General features: G+C 40.5%; 1 protein-coding gene across 1 annotated transcript in view; it reads left to right on the top strand.

Annotated features, from left to right (window-relative positions):
- STARD9 (StAR related lipid transfer domain containing 9) overlaps positions 1 to 17613 on the top strand; it is a 118949-nt gene that overhangs the window by 17545 nt on the left and 83791 nt on the right. The gene's annotated exons all lie outside the window — the stretch shown is intronic.

Below are 17613 nucleotides of genomic sequence, written 5' to 3'. Positions count from 1 at the left end.
TTTTAAAAAGCGAAAGCTTGATTGCATTTTTTTCCCATCCCCTGTGAGCCAAGGGTAACAGAAATTTCTGGTACTGTCTGGGTCCTTGAGTCTAGGCTGGTGAGAGAGGTTATCTGTAAGGGAGGCATGCTCAAAGCTCGATAGTCAGTCGCAGACATGAGACAGCCTAAGTATAAATATAAACAGGGTTCCTGAGACAGTTGTCCTTGACATTACCCAGAATTTCTTTTGTTCCCATGTGCAGTGCTGACAAGTTGCCCTATACATGCACTCCCTTTATATTTGAATTTGTCCTGAGTTTTAAAGGATTGTCCATTAAATCCTTGAAGTGTGGTGATAGTAATGATTACTTAGAGAGGTTTTTTTTTTGTTCTTTTGTTTTTTGTTTTACTTTGAAAGTGTTTGGAAAAACAGATTTACAAAATCATCTAAAGGAGGGGATATACAATAAACAGCAGCCCTTTGAACAAAAGCCTACCGCAGTAGACAAGCATGTTCAGGCAGACTGATGACAGTAAGCCTCTCCAGAGGAGGCCACCTGGTCTGCCTTGCCAGGTGCTAAATTCTCTCCCACATACATACTTGCACAGTAAGTCTGTGTCCAAGTATCCTCTCAGCACCATGTCAATGGTCCTCTGTTTGGGGGAGCCAGTCCAGCTGACCAACAAAAGGCCCCTTCTAAGTGCAGTGTCGTGAAAAGGGTTTGCAAAGTGTGGAGAAAGAAATGGGACTGCTTTCTCTCTAAGTTCTGTACTCAGCAGAAAGCAGATGACTGCATATAAAGTGTCAGCAGATTGATTAGCTTATTAAAAATATTTTGCTGTAAAGGCAATACAAGCTAATTATAAAATGTGCAAACAGTAAAGAAAGGTATAACGTAAAAAGTAAAGAAAACCTTCCCCTTCCAGGCCTCAGCCCCGCTCCACCCCCAGTCTTATTCTCTAGAGGTAACCACTGTCTACAGTTTCTTTGGTATCCTTCCAGACATTCTCTAAATGTAAATAAGTATATATCATATAGCCTTTTCAAAATGCGAAGTGGTTTACACTATACATACTATTTCTCAATGTGCTTTATTCTATTTAGCTTCTGTTGGTCCTAATTTATTTGCTATATATATGGTTCTACCTCATTGTTTTAATGCTACATAGAACTCTATTGTATAAAGGTATTATAGGTTTTCCCCTTAAATTTTTTTTAATGTTTATTTTTGAGAGAGAGACAGTCCAAGTGGGAGAGGGGCAGAGAGAGAAAGAGAGGGAGGGAGACCTAGAATTGGAAGCAGGATCCAGGTTCTGAGCTGTCAGCACAGAGCCTAATGCAGGGCTCAAACCCACGAACTGTAAGATTATGACCCAAGCCAACGTCAGACGCTTATCCAGCTGAGCCACCCAGGTGCCCCAAGGTATTCTAGTTTAACTAGTTTTCTAGTAATGGACAGTTGGGATATTTCCAGGTTTCTGCTATTTTACACAATGCTGGAATAAGCATCTGTGCATTTTTGCAAGTGTAACTGTAAGACAGATTTCTCAAAGTGCTGTTGCATGTTCAGAGCGTTAGTGCATTTCATTTATTTCTTTTTAAGTGTTTGTTTATTTTGAGAGAGAGAGAGGAGTGTGCACAAGTGAGCCCAGGAGGGGCAGAGAGGGAGAGAGAAAATCCAAAGCAGGCCATTCACTGTCAGCATAGAGCCTGACATGGGGCTTGATCGCATGACTATGAGATCATGACCTGAGCTGAAACCAAGAGTCGGCAGCTCAACCAACTGAGCCACCTAGGCATCCCAGAGAATTTGTGCGTTTTAAATTTCAATAGATTTTTGTCTAATTGCCTTCCAAAAAGATGGTACCACTTTAAACCCTTAACAGAATACCCTATTGTATCCCTTGTCGATATTTATTATTACCAAACTTTTCAATCTATGCTCATCTGGTACATAAAAATAGTATCTTGTTGGCTTTGCTTTTGGTTCATTATAATTGAGATTGAGCATCTTTTCAAGTTTCTTGACCATTTTTGTCTTTTCTGTGAATAATGCATTCATATTTCCCCCCATTTTTCTACTGTATTGTTTATTTTTTTCTTATTTGTAGTTAGCCTATTAAGGAAACTGATCCCTCTGTTTCAAATGCTAGAAATATTTCACATTTTTACTTTTGTTTTGATTCTGCTCATGGTAATTTTTTTGTCGTCTCTTTTTTTCATTTGTCATCGCCTCTTTTTTTTTTTTAATATAATTTATTGTCAGGTTGGCAACATACAGTGTATGCAGTGTGCTCTTGGTTTTGGGGGTAGATTCCTGTGATTCATTGCTTACATACAACACCCAGTACTCATCGCAACAAGTACCCTCCTCAGTGCTCATCATCAGTTTCCCTTCTCCCCCCTACCCCTATCAACCCTCGGTTTGTTCTCTGTATTTAAGAGTCTCCTATGGTTTGCCTCCCTCTCTTTTTGAAACTATTTTTTCCCTTCCCTTCTCCCATGATCTTCAGTAGGCAAATCTGTCAACCTTTCTCTATGGCTTCCTAATGTGTTTAGCTTATAAAGGGCTTCCATTCTGAGATTATAAAAATACCATTTTTTTTCTGGCATACTAATAGATTTATCCTTTCAATATTTTATGCATTTGAAGCTTTTTGGTGTAAGAAATGAGGTAGAGCTTCAGCTTTACTTGATTCTCAGCTAGCTGGCTGTCTCATTACCATTTATTGAACACTCAGCCTTTTTCTACTGATCTGAAAAGCCACTTTTATCATTTACTATTTCTTATATATACTTGGGGTCTCTTTTAAACTCTATTTTGTTCCATTGATCTATTTGTATTCTCGTGACGGAACCATACTGTTTTAGAAATTTTCAAATATTAAAGTATACACCACACTTCTCACTACATTTAAAATTTTATTTTTTTAAAGTAATCTCTGTACCTCTTGTGGGGCTCAAACTCGCAACCCCGAGATCAAGAGTTGTATGCTTTGTTAACTGAGCCATCCAGGCGCCCGTTATTACTTATTAATATTAAACAAGGTAGTCCTTTTCCCTTTCTTTCTCAGATTATCCTAGTTATTTTATTTATTGCTCTTCCTCAAAATTCCACCATATATTTCCTTGCTTTTCCTCATGTTGGCTCCTCTTCCTAAAATATATTAAAATATCTCACCTCTCCAGTTCCTGCCATTCAGAATGCTGTTTGTTCTTCAAGACTCAGTTAAAATGGTATTTCCTCCTTGAAGTTGCCATCTCCTAAATTCTCATAGTGTTTGTTACTCTGACATTTTCTGTATATATAGTTAATGCTCTTTGGGTACATGACTTTCCTATTTTAATAGACTGAGTGGTCCTTGAAGGCAGACTGGGCATCTGTCTTTGAATGCCCCACATTCCCCAGCACACTGTTTCTTTGATTCATTCAGTAGGTATTTAGGAAGCAACTACTGTTTGCAACACAATGGCGTTGAGTGCTGTGCTGAATATGGAGTGATATAAAAGATGATCCTTGCCCTCAGAAAGTTTACAATCTTATTGGGAGTACCAAGCTTTAGATACATAAAAATAATCAACAATTCCAAGCATTCAAGTGTTAAATGAGTGGTACTTATGGTAAGTACTTCAGGAATCCAGAGGAATAACATACTACCCATAGATTGCTTTGCATGAATTCAAGGGAGGTGATTTTACTCAGAATCTCTCCCTCTGACTAAATGCGAAGATTGTAAGGCAAGAATAAGAGTGTACACGGTGTGTTTGAGTGGATTCGGTAGTGCCAGTCCAGGGTGAAGCCAAGTGTTCCGGGAGGCCAGACCTGGCCTTCCACCTCTGAGCTGCTCCAAGCTCCAAGGGTTATGGAGGCTAATCATGGGGGTTTTTTTGCATAATGGCACAGTGGCCTCAAGAGCATCCTGGATATGCAGCAGATAGAGGCCATGTCATTACTCCCTTTCCAAAAGCAGAAAAGGGAGGATAGTTACTTTCACTTTAGATAATTTGGGGAGATGAAGATTTTTAACCTGAGGGAAGGAGGCTGAGTATCCTGGGCTACAGGGTTGCAGAAACAGCATTGACTCACTCAACAAATGTTTATCTACTGTATGTCAAGCATATGCTAGGTGCTGGGTAAACATAATGTGAGTGTGCAGGGGCTCAGATCATTATCTTGCAGCTCTTGAGTTCGAGCCCCGCATTGGGCTCTGTGCTGACAGTTGGGAGCTTGGAGCTTGCTTCAGATTCTGTGTTCCCCTCTCTTTCTGTACCTCCCCTGCTTATGCTCTGTCTCTGTCTCAAAAATAAATGCATTAAAATTTTTTAAAAAAATACTGTGAGTGTATTTATACCAGAGAGTTTTGCTAAGATTTTTGTTGATTTTGTTTTGTTTACCTCACTTGATATAACTCCTTTTTGCAGATAAGATTTTGAGCAAATCTAATGTCTCATTCAAATCTTCCTTTATAGAGGTTCTAATAGGCTATAGTGCCTATATCATCTTTCTGACCTTCTCACTATTACTTGTACACCGCTGTCTTTCTTTGTTTCCAGACCCAGAGCTTGTGACCATGGTATCTCCATCTCTACTGATTTCTCAGCAGCCTGCCCATGGGGCATCATACAGATCTATTTGTTGTTGTTCCAGAATAGTAGAAGTGTTCTGATTTTATTATTTAAGCTGCTTTCTTGTAGAAAAATAGCCTCCCAGGAACACATTGCTGGTTTTTCCTTCTGGATATGCCGGTTGAGCTTTACTAAATACTATACACATCCAGATGGCTCAGTACCATGAGATGAAGAGGACTTGCTTCCTACTTTGGGGCTTCCTACTCTGAGAGCGCAGATGTAGAGAGCCTGGGGGTGGTTCTGCCTTGCTACTCAAAGTGTGGACCTTGATATTGCCTAGAGCTTGTTAGAAATGTCTATTTTCAGACCCAGCCCAAAGGTACTGAATTGAAATCTTCATTTAACAATGTTTGTTTATTTTTGAGAGAGAGAGTGTGAGCAGAGGAGGGGCAGAGAGAGAGGGAGACACAGAATCTGAAGCAGGCTCAGGCTCTGAGCTGTCCGCACAGAGCGGCACAGAGGGTTTGAACCCACCAACTGGTGAGATCATGACCTGAGCCAAAGTCAGATGCCCTGAGCTACCCAGTTGCCCCTCAAAATCTGCATTTTAAAGAGATCATCAGGTGGTTCATATGCACCTGAAAGTAATTAAAATTAGAGAAGCAGATTTAGAACCAAGATGTGTTGAGGTAGAACTGAAGTTGCTGCTGGCCTGAGGACTACACTTTTATTAACAAGACTGTAGAGTATGTGATACATTCTACTCTAATTTATACAAATCTGAATAGATGACTGTTTTTCCCAAGGCCTAGTTAACTGTGCTTTTGTTTTGGCTATAAAATGTGGACTACTTTCTGACTGAAATTTCTCTTACTAGTCTGTCTGGTTGACTCAAGAAAGAAGCTGTGTTAGACTCTCCCATATCCATTTACATAACTGCCCTTCCAGGCGAAACTTGATGGCTTTTGGTCTAGTGGAACAAGCTTTATATTATGTAATTTAAATAGCCTTGAAGTTTTGGAGTGATGGGGAATTTGTGGGGTCTGGAGCTAACGGCAAGAAAGAATTCTTGAAGACATCTTTGGTGCAAAAAGGTGATTTTATTAAAGTACCAAGACAGGACCCCATGGGCAGGAAGAGCTGCACTGGAAGTGTGTGGGGTGACTGGTTTATAGAGTTGGGGGATCAAGAGGGAATTTCCAAAGAGTCTTTCACATGCTAAAGACTTACTGGAGGCCTAGCTATTGTTAAGCTAAAGATGTTTTTCCCTCTAGCAAGGCATTAACATTAGGACAGTAGGGAGTTCCTGGAGTTTGGCCTATTGATGGGATTACCTTTTTCTGGTAAACTGGTAGAGACTAATCAGTTTGACTTTGCTTTTTATCCTTTCCTGTTTTTTGGGTAGCCGGGAGTGTCCAAGAAATATCCTACATGTCCCACTTGGGGGTTGGGATGTGCTAACTTGTGCCTTGACCCTTGGCCTGCCTCATGCTCCCTCATCAGCCTCAATTTCTTTACCTTTCAAGGGGGAGTGATAATCCTCTCACCTACCAACACTATAGGAGTATTGTTAGAATAAAATGAAGTATTAGGCTTGACACAACTTTGGAAAAGAGTAGAAATGTTAAATAAGTATCACTTATTATTACTACTGCATTTCATTCTCTGTTATTTCTTTTTTAAATGTTTATTTATTTTTGAGAGAGAGAGAGAGAAAGAGAGAGAGAATGAGTCTGGGAGGACCAGAGAGAGAGAGGGAGACCTAGAATCCAAAGCAGGTTCCACACTGTCAAGACAGAGCCTGATTTGGGGCTCAAACTCATGAACTGTGAGATCATGACCTGAGCTGAAGTTGTAACCTTAACCAGCTGAGCCACTTAGGTGCCCTTGTTTCTGTACCAAACAAGACAGCCTCTCTGCTGAGTTCTATATGTTGCCAATGAAAGTATCTTCTTGTCATTCTTTACTAAAAATATTTTTCTTCTAAAATAATTGTATTAATTTTTAAAAATAGGTAATAGATGCATATGGCAGAAAATAAACAGTATTGAAGGATATATAGTGAAAATTAAATCTCTTTTCTGTCTCTAGCCAAACTCTTTCCCCTATGCTGAGGCAACATTGTTACCAATTTCTCATATATATTCCCAGAGAATTCTATGCAAATATAAGCATATAATTGTATATTTCTTTTCTTCAAAAAATTGGAGTATACACGTATTATTCTGCATCTTGCCTTGTTCAATTAATATGTCTTATAGACATTTTCATATCCATATATAATTATGTCATTTTTTTTGATGGCCACATAGTAACCTTCTTTGTGGGCTACCATAACATAGTTGCTACTATGAACTTTTAAACTACTTATGTCTTTATATTTACAGTGAATTTTTTGTAGGCAGCATAGTTGTTTTCCTAATCAGACCATCTCTTCATTTTAATTGGGGCTATGTAGACCATTTACATTTAGTGTAATTACCGACACAGATATGACAGTCATTTTGTTTGTTTTCTGTTTGTCCCATCTGTTCTTTTTTGTTTGTTTTCTACCTTTTTTTGGATTGGGTATTTTTTATGATTCCATTTTATCTTTGTTGGTTTATTAGCTATAACTCTGTTTTGTTAGTGGTTGCGTTAGGGTTTATAGTATACATATCTAATTGACTGCAGTCTACCTTCAAGTGATAATATACTATTCTCCCCCTTAAATAAGATACATTAGAATAGTTCTATTTCTCTTCTGTCAGTCTTTATCCTATATAAATCATACTTCTATATTTACCTATGTAGTTACCAGTTCTGGTGGTCTTCATTTCTTTTTTAGATTCATATTTCCAACTGGGTCCTCTTCCTTCTGTCTGTTAATATATTCTTTAACTTTACTTCAGCTATCATACTTTGCAAAGATGGAGTCTGTTTGATATATATCCCGAAAACCACACAGAATTGACTAGTGTTAGCAGATGGTCCACAGTGTTTTGTGATTTGCTCTATGGACTCTAGCAGCAAATTTTAACTAGCATTTGTCTCCTAAACCAGACAAAGGCAGCCAGAGCCTTTGTCAGGCACAGTCGATAGTATGCTGTGGCTTTTAGAGCATGGACAGGAGGCTTTTCCATATATTCTAAAGCCAAATAAAATCAGAAATTGGTAATTTACTCTAACATTTTGGAGCATTTCCAGTTATAGATCTTGGCTGTCTAACATCCTTGTTGCTGCTTGCTATTCTTTCTGAACTGCAGTTTTTGAAATAGGAATTTAGTCTCCTATTTTCTTTTTCAGGATCTGAAGTTAGGAGTGGTCACTGTGGTATACTGGCTCTAATTTATGACGTACATACATTTACATAAGCTCAGCTTCCAAGAAAAATAGCCTTTTTGGAGTTCTGAGCTAGTGTGAGGATGAAGAGGAAACAGTATGTTTATATCTTTGTTCTACTTCTACTTGGTTGGCTCCCTTTTCTTTTTTTTTTTTTTTTTTTATTTATTTCTAGGAGAGAGAGAGAGACAGCGTGAGCAGGGGAGGATCAGAGAGAGAGGGAGTGACAGACTCTGAAACAGGCTCCAGGCTCTGAGCTGGCAGTCAGCACAGAGCCCGACGTGGGGCTCGAACCCACAAACCGCGAGATCATGACCTAAGCGAAAGTCGGACGCTTAACTGACTAAGCCACCCAGGCGCCCCTGTTGGCTCCCTTTTCTATTACCTCTCCCTTAAACCAACATTCAGTTTGATCTGTCTTTTATTTGTGAAAGCTCATTAAGGTCATATAATATATGATTATTTTAACTTACTCAATTATTCAGTGTATATCTACTGAAAAATATGCCAAGAATTGTATGAGACCCTGGAAATAACCAGTAAGAACTGGACACTGTAGTTACCCATTAAAAATTCATAGTTCTTTTTTCTTTTCTTTTTTTTTTTTTACTTTTTTTTTAATGTTTATTTATTTTTGAGACAGAGAGAGAGCACGAGCTGGGGAGGGGCAGAGAGAGAGGGAGACATAGAATATGAAAATAGGCTTTAGGCTCTGAGCTGTCAGCACAGAGCCTGATGCGGGGCTCGAACCCACAGACCATGATGAGATCATGACCTGAGCCGAAGTCGGATGCTTAACCGACTGAGCCACCCAGGCCCCCTGAGTTCTTTTTTCTTTTAAGCTTATTTTGAGAGAGGGAGAATCTCAGTCAGGCTTCACACCACCAGTGCAGAGCCCAGCACAGGGCTTGTTCCCACTGGCTGTGAGACCATGACCTAAGCTAAGATCAAGAGTAGGACCCTTGGGGCGCCTGGGCGGCTTAGTTGGTTAAGCGTCCGACTTTTGCTTAGGTCATGATCTAGTGGTTTGTGGGTTTGAGCCCCGCGTCGGGCTCTGTGCTGACTGCCAGCTCAGAGCCTGGAGCCTGTTTCAGTCTGTGACTCCCTCCTTCTCTGACCCTCCCCTANTCCCTCCCCTAAAAAAAAAAAAAAAAAACATTAAAAAAAAAAAAGAGTAGGACCCTTAATTGACTGAGGCACCCCAAAAATTCATAGTAATTGAGAAAGACAGATATATAAGGAGATAATTCCTTCATGGTGTGGTAACTACTATAATAAACATATTTTAAAAAGTTTTTTTAAGTTTATTTATTTTGAGAGAGAGAGGTGACACGCTGGGGAGGGCCAAAGAGAAGGAGAGACAGAAACCCAAGTAGGTTCTGCATGATCAGTGCGGAGCCTGACTCAAGGCTTGAACTCCTGAACTGTGAAATTATGACCTGAGCTGAGATCAAGAGTCATACATTTAGGGCGCCTAGGTGGCTCAGTTGGTTAAGCCTCCGACTTGGCTCAGGTCATGATCTCACGGTTCGTGGGTTTGAGCCCCACGCCGGGCTCTGTGCTGAGAGCTAGCTCAGAGCCTGGAGCCTGTTTCAGATTCTGTATCTCCCTCTCTCTCTGACCCTCCCCTGTTCACACTGTCTCTCTCTTTCAGAAATAAATAAAACATTAAAAAAAAAAAAGTCATACATTTAATAACCGACTATGCCACCTAGGTGCCCCACTATAATAAATATTTTAATCAAACAGTTGAAAAAACTTGAAGAAGGAGGTAGTGTTTTTTTGTTGGAAAGGGAAAGGGAGGTTGTCATAAAAATCTAGTTCACAACAGGATTGCTATATTCTGAATCAAATAGGATTTAAACCTGTAGCTCTCTTCCAAAGTTGGGAAGGACATTTCCTCTTATGACTTGAAAGTGGTGCTTCACATAAATAGATTAACTACAGAGCTTGGTGAGTTTCCAAAAAGATCAGAGAACTTCTTCAAGTATCATGAATCATTCACTAATTTTAATTGGAGCTCCCTCTTGGGTTTCATTCTAGATACCATTTAGTCCCATAAGAAAATAGATATGTGAATTATTTGATTCAGGCTGGCTGTTTAGCATGCTAACTTGATGTATGATCAAATGGAGGGAGCTGGATTCAGTGAAAACCTTTCTTCTTTCTGCAGGAAAGGCAGTTGATGGCTTCTCATTTTTCAAGTGTAAGTCATAGCGGCATGAGCTATTTATAGACTTACTTCCCCCCATAGACTGAACACAATAGAAGCCTGAAATCAAATGGTGACCAGATGTGCTCAGGCATCCCTCAGTTTGTATTTAGAAGTTGGAAAAGGCAGATCCCCTGGGGAGGTGGTCTCTGGGCAAAAGCAGATGGGCTCACTCATAAGATCATTCTCAGTACAAACAACCCTTACATCTGGTCCCCAGGAGTAGAAGAGGTAAACAGAAGGGTGTGTTAAACTTTTTTTTTCCTTCTCTTCCTAGAAGAGGGGATAGTCCTTTGTCAGTTATTTCATTGCTTAGCTTTTATCTCAGTAGTTACACAGTTAGACAAAATAAATATACTTTATGGTGATATGTGTTGAATTGATGTGGGAGGAAGAATTACTACAGCTTGCATACAGCCAGCAGAGATGGTGGTTCTCTGCCCCGGATAAGAAGAAATCTGACAGGAATGGGAGCCCTTAATTACCTTTTTTTTTTCCCCTTTACTATTTCTCTGCTATTAAACTAACCCCATCTTGTTTGTGGTGGTGGTAGTGTGGTTTAAAGCACAGACATGTAGTGGTTTCTCGTTGTTACTGATTTTCCTTTTCTCCCACATCAGAGATTTTAAGAAAATAGAAGCAACTCTTTCTTCAATAAGCATCTGGAAATATTCTTATGTAGTTTAGAGATTTGGTTTCAGGGTTTAGAAAAGTTGCATTTGATGTTGGAAAATGTTCTCATGACCAGCTTGCTTAAGTGTGAAATGAGAAAAAAAAAATACCATTTCTTGAGAACCTGTTCTGTTCCAGGGAATGAACTGAGTGCCTAACTTATCCCATTTACTCTTCACAACAGCCTTGTAAAGTGGGTTATTATCACCTCTACTGCAGAGAGGTGCATGAAAACTGAGGCTCAGAGAGATTAGGTAACTTGACCACAACCACACTTCTAAGAGGTGGAGCCCTGATTGAAACCCAGATCCACTGCCTTCAAAGCCCTTGTTCTTTTCGCTATACCCTACTGCCTGCTCTGTGAGCTAACTCCTCCTATGTGCTTCTGTCTTAATATTTGAAATGTGATATGAATTAGTTGACAATTCTAATCTTGGGCTGTTCCTGTGTGGCTCAGTTGGTTGAGTGTCCGACTTCAGCTCAGGTCATGATCTCACAGTTCGTGACTCTGAGCCCCCACATCAGGCTTTCTGCTGTCAGTAGTGTGAAGCCCGCTTCAGATCTTCTGTTCCCTGCCTCTTCTGCCCCTCCCCCGCTTCCACTCTCTCTCTCTCTCAAAAATAAATAAAATGTTAAAAAAAAAAAGAAAAGAAAAGTTTGGGCTGTTAAATTTTGCATTTACTGTAGGAAAGGACCTCAAGGTCATGAATAAGAAAGGTTTGTTTGCAAACCTTCCTATTAATGCCTCTCTCTAAGATACAGAGAACACCACTTCTTTTTAATTTTGTATCTGAACCAAGTGCTTGCCTGTAGGTGTAGTCAGTTTTGTTCTGAATCCTGTGAATAGCCATAAGTGACTCAACCACATTCTGAGACATAAGAAATAATTCACACTTCATGGCAAAGAGATGCTTCTAACCAAGGGCCAGGTTTTGACGTGGACTTTTTTTTTTTTTGAAGTGGACTTTAAAAGTGATGAAGTGTAACCAGAGGTGCCTATGAAGGAGTCTGGGATCTGTGCACTAACCCTGTCGGAAAGTGTGGTCCTTTTCCTTCCTGGCATAGCCCAGCATCTCCTGGTACTTGTTTTTGTTTGTTTGTTTGTTTGTTTTGTGGTTTTGGTTTTTTCTGAGTAGGTCTCTTATCTGTGAGGAAACCCTAAGGTCTCCACTTTGATATGGGGAGGGGAAAGGGAAAGAATGAATGAGGACCTCTAGATTGAATCCAGAAGAAAGAATCTTTTCATTTCACTTAAATGATTTTATTTGTTATCTAGATTTATCCTAAATTCCACCAGCTTTTATTTCCAAGTATTTATTTTTCAGCAAAGATGAACCTCATCTCAGTATTTTTCATGTTTCACAGAAACATTTATGCACCAGGGAGAATGAATCTCTTAGGCATTTGTCAGCTCTGTTAGGATTAAAAAATTTTTTTTCATGTTTTTATTTATTCTGAGAGAGAGACCGAGCCCAAGCAGGGAAGGGGCAGAGAGAGAAAGGAAGAGAGAGAATCCCAAGCAGGCTCCACACTGCCAGCACAGAGCCCGATGTGGGGGTTGAACTCACCAACTGTGAGATCATGACTTGAGCTGAAACCAAGAGTTGGACACTTAACTGACTGAGCCACCCAGGCATCCCAGCTCTATTAGGATTTTTAGTTTATTAACTATGCTTCATTGAAAGTTGGTCCCAGGTGTCTCAGTGACTGGCCAGATTTGTGTTACTGCCTCTCCTTGTCCCTAGCAGGTAATTGTTGAACTGAGTGCTGCGCTGTCAAATCTCTCTTCCGTCATCTTTTTTTGTCTTCTGCCTACACTTTGGTAAGGGGCAGTGGCAGCCCTGAGATGGTCCCAGAGCTCTTAGCTGAGGTTGGAGTCATGCTTTGTTTGGTTGAGGTAACTTAACATGAGGGGCTGAGGTGCAGCAAGTGTCCCACTACCAGTGTGGTTAGAGATCTTGGGATTCTAGGGTTGGAGGAAGGAAGTGTACTCCTCCTTGGAGGGAGGAGGGCCCCTGCCAGCAGGATGCATGAGACAGAGGCTGTGCATACCACACAAAACTAATCTCTTTAAGTAGGCCTTGATTCCTGGGAATGAAATGAGCTTCACTTGGGCTGGCTGAACCCAACTATGAAACCGGAACTTACTTGGGGGCCCAGTTCATTTGCTTCTCTAATTAAGATTGGTCTCTGGAGACCTATTCAGATTAAACGATATTAAAAGCAGGAAATTTGTTTCTAGCTGCATGGTTGCAGGAAAACTTTTTCCACTTAGGAATGAGAGTTAAAAACAGAACTGTATCCTCCAGGCTTATTTTCTTCTTAGATGAAAGCATTAACAACTCAGTGTGAAGCGGCTCCGTCCTACTCAACTGCCTTCAGAGCACTGCCTGATGGGACCTATTACACAAGGTGGAAAAGAGCCCTCATGAGCGCATTCAGAAATAACGAAAACAGTGCTACATGAACGATACTGACCTGGTGATGTTCATCTTAACTATCAAATATGCAGAATTAATGCAGGCAGGGTTTAGAGGAAACCTAGAGAACATCTATCATTTAATTTTATTCAGCACACATTTATTGCACATATTTTGGATTCAGTCCATATTCATTTGTTCAGTCATTGTTAAGTGAGCGTGTACTGTGTGCTGTGCATAGGTGCCATGTCCCAGCTACAGCTTAGATGTGTAGTGTTCTATTCCCTCTTCAGTACCACAGAGCCTGCTCAGATTTGCTTGTCACAGTCAGCCCCGGGCATCCCTGGATCTAGGGATCTGACTCCGAGGACTGCTGCTCTTGTGCATGATTTGCTGCTGAGGTTAGTGGAGGTGGACAGAGGACATTTAGGGAGAGAGTAGAGGAAAAAAGAAGCAGCTAAAAGCTAGAGAGGAAATGCTCTTTTCTTCCTCCCCTGCTGTGGTGTCACTGTGCCTAAATAATCCAGTGTTGAGGAAGGCTTCTGAAGCCCTCTGTGAACATGACCCGAGCCCATTTTGTCACCCCAGCCTCTGTTTACAGTTCTTATTCTGGCTCAGTATATGTGTCATGAACAAGCTTCTGCAATAGAAGAGACGTGTGGTCAAANCACTTAGGAATGAGAGTTAAAAACAGAACTGTATCCTCCAGGCTTATTTTCTTCTTAGATGAAAGCATTAACAACTCAGTGTGAAGCGGCTCCGTCCTACTCAACTGCCTTCAGAGCACTGCCTGATGGGACCTATTACACAAGGTGGAAAAGAGCCCTCATGAGCGCATTCAGAAATAACGAAAACAGTGCTACATGAACGATACTGACCTGGTGATGTTCATCTTAACTATCAAATATGCAGAATTAATGCAGGCAGGGTTTAGAGGAAACCTAGAGAACATCTATCATTTAATTTTATTCAGCACACATTTATTGCACATATTTTGGATTCAGTCCATATTCATTTGTTCAGTCATTGTTAAGTGAGCGTGTACTGTGTGCTGTGCATAGGTGCCATGTCCCAGCTACAGCTTAGATGTGTAGTGTTCTATTCCCTCTTCAGTACCACAGAGCCTGCTCAGATTTGCTTGTCACAGTCAGCCCCGGGCATCCCTGGATCTAGGGATCTGACTCCGAGGACTGCTGCTCTTGTGCATGATTTGCTGCTGAGGTTAGTGGAGGTGGACAGAGGACATTTAGGGAGAGAGTAGAGGAAAAAAGAAGCAGCTAAAAGCTAGAGAGGAAATGCTCTTTTCTTCCTCCCCTGCTGTGGTGTCACTGTGCCTAAATAATCCAGTGTTGAGGAAGGCTTCTGAAGCCCTCTGTGAACATGACCCGAGCCCATTTTGTCACCCCAGCCTCTGTTTACAGTTCTTATTCTGGCTCAATATATGTGACATGAACAAGCTTCTGCAATAGAAGAGACTGTGTGGTCAAAAGATTCTTTAGCAGATGCGTGCCATCTGTTTCTGCTGGTAAGGGAACAGAACTAGTTTTAAAACTTTTCATTGAAATATACATTGAGAAAGATGTACATATTGTAACTGTATAGTTCAAGTGTTCTATCCACTTGAATTTTCACAAGCTGAGAATACCCATGTAACCAGCATCGAGAACTAGAACATTACCAGTGCCTCAGAAGTGCCACTTGTGCTCTGTTAAAATACATGGTAAAGCTCTTTCCTAGGGCTTTTTTCTAGGGAGTGCTTTGACGTGTTGAGAGGTGAGCTGTTTGAGGATAGGTCTTTCATCTCAGTTCAGGTGTGACATTCATCATGCTGCTTCCTAGTAGACCTGGCAGAGGTCTTGTAAAAACTAGTGAGAATGGTCTCTGCCTTTCTTCAATCCCTCTGAATGCTACAGTGTCACAATGATAGTTTGGTTTGCAGGGGTTATTCTTACATACAGTCTTAGCATTTACCCAGTGAAGAGAGGATGAAATAGCAGCAACGGAGACCCTGTGCAAAATAGACCCAAGGGAAATCAGGATGGTCTCCTAAAAAGTGCCTAAGAGTACAAATGGATAGGAAGTTTGGACACAAGTGTAAATCCTCCTTCTGCTACCAGCTTGCTCTGTGACCCTGAGCAAATTGCTTTTTCTCTGGACATCAGTAATGTCACTATATAACCTGCTAATCTCTGAATCTAAGAGAGGTCAGACAGCCCTGCCTTCTCAACCTTCCTTTCTTTTTCTGACTTTCAGAACTGTTTGTGGGCTCGTTGAACAACCTTCTGCTGAGACCTAAGGCCCAACACAATATGTTTCTTCCTCTCTCTCTGTTGTATTTCTCTTTATATTGTGCTTTCTTTATCTGGAGTGTTTGTGGAGTTAGACTGAGAGCCGTCAGTATCCTACTAACCTTCTTACCTTCTAGAGCCATCAGTTCCCTACTAACCTTCCAGCTCTCGCCTGGTTTCTAGCTATAGAGATAGACTTTGTCCTTATTTTGTGTTAACATTTATAAAATATACTGAAAGTCAAAAAGTGCATTTAACAAATGTGAATGTCAGGTAGAATGTCTTTAAAATTGAGGTTTTAGTATATTTGCTTTTCATTATCCTTCCTCATTTTGGTACCGGTCAGGTTGAGTACATGTCATATTTAGTAGTTATATTTTGGCCAGCATTGTAAGTTATTAAGCACATTCTGGCAATGCAACTGGCAAGCTTCTTGGGAGCCATGCCTGTGCTTTGAGGTAGAGTCATGCTTCGTCATATGGCCACACAGGAATGGTAGGGGAGCCAACAAGAAGAAAGATCATAGAATTAGAATTTTGTAAAGAGTGCAGACTTTTAAAACAGCATCCGCCATGCAGTATTGTTTATGGTTAAGATTGTGGACTTAGAGCCGAACTTCCTGGATCTGATTTTCACCTCTGACATTTACTAGCTGTATAACTCTGGGCAATTTTCTTGACCTCCAGTTGCCTCGTCGTAAAATGAAAATGATAAGTCGTTATCTACTTCATGGGTTTTTGTGAGGAGTAAATTATTAATGCATGTAAAGTGCTTTGAACATTACTGGGTACATTTCAATAGTGAATAAATTGTTGTTCTTGTGACCTTAACATTGATCATGACACTAGACTGGCAACCATATGAACCTCTTTTTTACTAACTGCAAGTTCTTATGGGGTTGAGATGGAACAAAGAGTTTCCTCTTCAGAAAAGTTCTTTTTTTTTTAAAAAAAAGTTTATTTATTTTGAGAGAGAGAGAGAACAAGCAGGAGAGGGCCAGAGAGAGAGGATAGAGAATCCCAAGCAGGCTCTGCACTGCCAGCGCAGAGCCCCATGTGGAAGCTTGATACTACAAGCTGTGAGATCATGACCTGAGCTGAAATCAAGAGTCAGACACTTAACTAACTGAGCTTCCAAGGTGCCCCTGGAAATATTCTCTGCAGGCAACTTTGCTTGCACATGGTTATTTCATAAGATGAAGACATCTGTTCCACTGGAAAGAGAATCTCCCAAGTTTTGTTTTCCTCTCACAAGTTACTTTTTTATTTTTTTATTATTACTATTTTTTTTAATGTTTATTTATTTCTGGGGGAGAGAGAGAGAGACAGCATGAGCAGGGGAGGGTCAGAGAGAGAGGGAGACACAGAATCTGAAGCAGGCTTCAGGCTCTGAGCTAGGTGTCAGCATAGAGCCCGACGCGGGGCTCGAACCCACGAACCGTGAGATCATGACCTGAGCCAGTAGGATGCTTAACTGACTGAACCACCCAGGCGCCCCTCCCCCTACTTCCTTTTTAAAGCTGTCTTTGCTAAAAATTTTCCCTGTAGTAAGGTAGATCTATCGTAAGTTTCTATCAGTTACAGAGAACTTTGCAGAGAGTGGCTGAAGTTTTTCTTATAACAATGGTTCTTAAAGTGAGGTCTTCAGATTCGTAGAATTAGTGTCACCTGGGAACTTGTTAGAAATGCAAATTCTTGGGCCTTGCTCCATACCCACAGATCAAAAATTCTGGGAGTGGGGCCCACCAAACTCTTTAACAGCCCTCCTGTTGATTATAATGTATGCTAAAATCTGAAAAACACTGCTCTACAAATTTTCTATTTATAGGCAAGTGGGAGTATAGTCATAATTACAGGTTGGAGGAGGGACTGGAAGTTGGGAAGCAGCTGTCTTAAATGAGCTAACTTCTTCATAGAGTAGGCTCTAGTTTACAAAGTTCTTTCACATGTGTTGTCATAGTCGTGTGCATTTGTCTCAAAATTATTGTGGTAGGTACCATTACTTCTACATTTTGAAATGGTTGATAGAGACTACGATAATCTAATAATTGATAGAGCTGAAACTTTGTCATCTGGAGTCTTTGGAGTCTAAATCCTGGCCTCTGTCTATAGCACCACAGTCTTTTTTTTTTTTTTTTTTTTTTTTTTGT

This window comes from Crocuta crocuta, unplaced genomic scaffold, assembly GCF_008692635.1.
Source record: "Crocuta crocuta isolate KB4526 unplaced genomic scaffold, BGI_CrCroc_1.0 scaffold102, whole genome shotgun sequence".
Classification (NCBI taxonomy): Eukaryota; Metazoa; Chordata; class Mammalia; order Carnivora; family Hyaenidae; genus Crocuta; species Crocuta crocuta.
The sequence above is the reverse complement of the archived record's forward strand: the minus strand, read 5'-3'. Positions and strand labels throughout refer to the sequence as shown.